Consider the following 5,000-nt stretch of genomic DNA (forward strand, 5'->3'; position numbering starts at 1 on the left):
CTCGGGCGGAATAATCGCTCCCGTCAGCGGCGCTTCAGCTTTGGACAATTTCACGACCCGTCTTGAAACACGGACCAAGGAGTCTAACATGTGCGCGAGTCATTGGGCTGTACGAAACCTAAAGGCGTAATGAAAGTGAAGGTCTCGCCTTGCGCGGGCCGAGGGAGGATGGGGCTTCCCCGCCCTTCACGGGGCGGCGGCCTCCGCACTCCCGGGGCGTCTCCTCCTCATTGCGAGGTGAGGCGCACCTAGAGCGTACACGTTGGGACCCGAAAGATGGTGAACTATGCCTGGCCAGGACGAAGTCAGGGGAAACCCTGATGGAGGTCCGTAGCGATTCTGACGTGCAAATCGATCGTCGGAGCTGGGTATAGGGGCGAAAGACTAATCGAACCATCTAGTAGCTGGTTCCCTCCGAAGTTTCCCTCAGGATAGCTGGTGCTCGTACGAGTCTCATCCGGTAAAGCGAATGATTAGAGGCCTTGGGGCCGAAACGACCTCAACCTATTCTCAAACTTTAAATGGGTGAGATCTCCGGCTTGCTTGATATGCTGAAGCCGCGAGCAAACGACTCGGATCGGAGTGCCAAGTGGGCCACTTTTGGTAAGCAGAACTGGCGCTGTGGGATGAACCAAACGCCGAGTTAAGGCGCCCGAATCGACGCTCATGGGAAACCATGAAAGGCGTTGGTTGCTTAAGACAGCAGGACGGTGGCCATGGAAGTCGGAATCCGCTAAGGAGTGTGTAACAACTCACCTGCCGAAGCAACTAGCCCTGAAAATGGATGGCGCTGAAGCGTCGTGCCTATACTCGGCCGTCAGTCTGGCAGTCATGGCCGGTCCTTGCGGCCGGCCGCGAAGCCCTGACGAGTAGGAGGGTCGCGGCGGTGGGCGGAGAAGGGTCTGGGCGTGAGCCTGCCTGGAGCCGCCGTCGGTGCAGATCTTGGTGGTAGTAGCAAATACTCCAGCGAGGCCCTGGAGGGCTGACGCGGAGAAGGGTTTCGTGTGAACAGCCGTTGCACACGAGTCAGTCGATCCTAAGCCCTAGGAGAAATCCGATGTTGATGGGGGCCGTCATAGCATGATGCGCTTTGTGCTGGCCCCCGTTGGGCGAAAGGGAATCCGGTTCCTATTCCGGAACCCGGCAGCGGAACCGATACAAGTCGGGCCCCTCTTTTAGAGATGCTCGTCGGGGTAACCCAAAAGGACCCGGAGACGCCGTCGGGAGATCGGGGAAGAGTTTTCTTTTCTGCATGAGCGTTCGAGTTCCCTGGAATCCTCTAGCAGGGAGATAGGGTTTGGAACGCGAAGAGCACCGCAGTTGCGGCGGTGTCCCGATCTTCCCCTCGGACCTTGAAAATCCGGGAGAGGGCCACGTGGAGGTGTCGCGCCGGTTCGTACCCATATCCGCAGCAGGTCTCCAAGGTGAAGAGCCTCTAGTCGATAGAATAATGTAGGTAAGGGAAGTCGGCAAATTGGATCCGTAACTTCGGGATAAGGATTGGCTCTGAGGATCGGGGCGTGTCGGGCTTGGTCGGGAAGTGGGTCAGCGCTAACGTGCCGGGCCTGGGCGAGGTGAGTGCCGTAGGGGTGCCGGTAAGTGCGGGCGTTTAGCGCGGGCGTGGTCTGCTCTCGCCGTTGGTCGGCCTCGTGCTGGCCGGCGGTGCAGGATGCGCGCGCCTGCGCGGCGTTCGCGCCCCGGTGCTTCAACCTGCGTGCAGGATCCGAGCTCGGTCCCGTGCCTTGGCCTCCCACGGATCTTCCTTGCTGCGAGGCCGCGTCCGCCTTAGCGTGCTCCTCCGGGGGCGCGCGGGTGCGCGGATTCTCTTCGGCCGCCATTCAACCATCAACTCAGAACTGGCACGGACTGGGGGAATCCGACTGTCTAATTAAAACAAAGCATTGCGATGGCCCTAGCGGGTGTTGACGCAATGTGATTTCTGCCCAGTGCTCTGAATGTCAATGTGAAGAAATTCAAGCAAGCGCGGGTAAACGGCGGGAGTAACTATGACTCTCTTAAGGTGGCCAAGTGGCGGCGGTGTGGCTGCATCCGGACTTGGCTTTTCGAAGTGCGGTCTTGATGTAGTCGTGCTGCTGCTGCGAGGTGCCTTCCTTGGGTTATAGTTACAGGGAGAGTGATGCGCAATACATGGGCCTAGCCCTCTTAGCCTCTCCTCTCCTGCGGTCTTCTCCCCTTCTCGTGGGCCCGCTGATTTTCGCAGAGTGGAAGACCGCACCAGGGGCTTGGGGGGGTTACCAGCCCCCCCTCGCACTATCCCTTTTGTTAGTTGGGGGCAGTAATCAGAGAATAAGTGGTGGCCCTTCCGCTGAAGGTGCCACCCCAACTCCCCCAGCACCTAGCCGGCCAACCGGCCGTGCCGAAAATCTTGTAACTTTTGCAGCTGAATACACCTGTAGTGAGTGCCACCGCAGTTTCACCACCAAGAACGGTCTCGGGGTCCATCGCCGCCGCCAACACCTTGCGGCCGCCAACGCGGAGATCGTCACGGAGAGGCATCGCGCGAGGTGGACGGAGGAAGAAGTCCTGTCGCTCGCCAAGGCAGAGGCCGAACTGTTCCTCGAGAGGGACGCCCGGTTCTTCTTTGTAAATCAAGAACTCATCAGGATGTTCCCCGACCGAACGCTTGAGGCAATCAAGTGCCGACGGCGGCAAGCTGCCCACAAGCAGCTTGTCCGCCAATTCATGGAGGCGCTTGAGATCGGTCGGGGGGAAGAGCCGGCGTCCCGCCGGGGAGCAGCGAGCCCGCTGCCTGACGCGGGCGAGGCCGCTGCGCCGCCCGTCGACGCAGCCGAGGACTTCGCGGCCGACACCACCGGGCCGCCGCCGGAGGGGCCGACTGACGCCGCCATCTGGGAGCATCTGGCGGGGCTACCCGCTTCCGCCCAGCGTTTCTCTGCCCTGGATCGTGTCATAGGTCTGGGGCGGGGCACGCCGCCCGATGTCATCCTGGGCATGCTCCCGGATGCCCTTGCGTCGGTCGGGTCCAGAGGGGAGAGATCGATCACCAGGACACAGCGGCCGCGCCAACCATCGAAGCGGCCGCCTGCCGCGCCGCCGACGCAGAAGCGCAAGCGGCGCCGCTGGGAGTACGCGAGAACGCAGGATGCCTTCCGACGGTCGCGTGCACGTTGCGTGCGCGGCCTCTTGGATGGCACCCTGCTCCAGCCGCCACCTGCCATCCCTGGTCTGCTGGACTTCTGGGCGGACCTCTTCACCAAGAAGCCCATCTCCACCGCGGGCTTCATTCGTGACCGCCTCCTCCCGCACTCAGAGCCTGTCGCTCTTGAGTGCATATGGGGGCCGGTCACACATGAGGAGGTCGCCGCCGCGTTGCCGCCCAGGGGATCAGCAGCCGGGCCGGACGGCCTTACCCCAGCGGAGTTGCGGCGCCTGCCGCACGAAGTCCTGGTGAAAGTGATGAATCTCTTCCTTCTGGCCCGCGCCCTTCCGGAACGCCTGCTTCGCGCGCGGACGTCCCTTCTCCCGAAAACGGCTGCACCAACATCCCCCGCTGACTTTCGCCCCATTACGGTCTGCTCGGTGTTGGCGCGGACCTTTCACAAGGTTCTCGCGTCACGCCTGATGCGCGCATGTGCTGTGGACGAACGTCAGCGGGCATTCATCCCTCGGGATGGGATGTTGGAAAATACCTTCATCTTGGACACTGCTCTCACCGACGCAGTTCGCTCCTGCCGCTCTGTCTTTGTGGCGTCGATCGACGTATCTAAGGCATTCGATTCGGTAGATCATGCTGCCCTTCGCCCCGTGCTGAAGGCGCATGGCCTGCCGGATTGCTTTGTCGAGTATGTCGAGCGGTGCTACGAGGGCAGCACGACAGTGATAGCGGACGGCGCCGGCGTGGGCGTGTCTGTGCAGCCAGCACGGGGCGTTCGCCAGGGCGATCCCCTCTCCCCCCTCCTGTTCAACTTTGCGGTGGACTACGTTTTAGGCCAACTGCCCTCCCACATCGGAGCTCGGATCCTCGGTCGCAGAGTCAACGCTGCGGCCTTTGCAGATGACGTCTTGCTGTTTGCAGCGACCCCGAGGGGCTTGCAGTCCCTCATCGACGCAGCTACCGCAGCCCTCGGCCACCTGGGGCTGCAGATCAACGCCCGGAAGTGTTTCACCCTCGCCTTAGTCGCGTCAGGGCGCGAGAAGAAGGTGAAGGTGGACAGCAATGTCACCTTCACAGCAGGCAATACCACCATGCCTGCCCTGCGTGTGGGTGAAACCTTCCGGTACCTGGGGCTGCAATTTTCCACGGCGGGTCGCTGTGTCTTCAATCCACGTAGCCACCTGGTGGAGCAGCTTGACGTCATCTCCCGAGCTCCGCTGAAGCCGCAACAGCGCCTCCACGCTCTCACCAATGTACTTCTCCCTGGCCTGTACCACGGGCTGGCCCTCAGCCGCACCCGGGTGGGTGCATTGAAGTCGGCCGACGTTACCATCCGGGCCGCCGTCAGGAGATGGTTCCGCCTTCCGGCGGACACCCCCCTGGGATACTTCCACGCTCCTGTTGCCCAGGGGGGCCTCGGCATTCCATCTTGCCGATGGATGGGTCCGACCCTCCGTCGGTCCCGTCTCCTGGCGCTGAAGAAGATAGGGCCAGCCTGCGACGGTGCAGGCATGGATGAGGTGCAGCGTGAGATCGAGGTGCTGGAGCGCCACCTAATGTGGGAGGGCCACCTCCTCAAATCGTCAACGCAGGTTGGGGAAATGTGGGCGGCGCGCCTACACATCGCCATTGACGGTGCGGCACTGTCATCTTCTGCCGCCGTCAGTGGCCAACATCAGTGGGTCGCCGACACCAGTCGCCTGCTATCTGGGCGTGAATACATCGACGCCCTCCGCGCCCGCATCAACGCCTTCCCTACGAAGGCACGGCGCAGTCGCGGGCGGGAGGCGGACACCAGATGCCGCGCGGGGTGCCAGGCCGTGGAGACCGCCAACCACGTACTTCAGGCTTGCTTTAGGACGCA

The 5,000-nt window shown here is 62.2% G+C and overlaps 1 pseudogene; it reads left to right on the plus strand.

Annotated features, from left to right (window-relative positions):
- Positions 1-5,000, plus strand: part of LOC124772604 — a 7,961-nt pseudogene that overhangs the window by 864 nt on the left and 2,097 nt on the right.

This window comes from Schistocerca piceifrons, unplaced genomic scaffold, assembly GCF_021461385.2.
Source record: "Schistocerca piceifrons isolate TAMUIC-IGC-003096 unplaced genomic scaffold, iqSchPice1.1 HiC_scaffold_943, whole genome shotgun sequence".
In the NCBI taxonomy this organism is placed as follows: Eukaryota; Metazoa; Arthropoda; class Insecta; order Orthoptera; family Acrididae; genus Schistocerca; species Schistocerca piceifrons.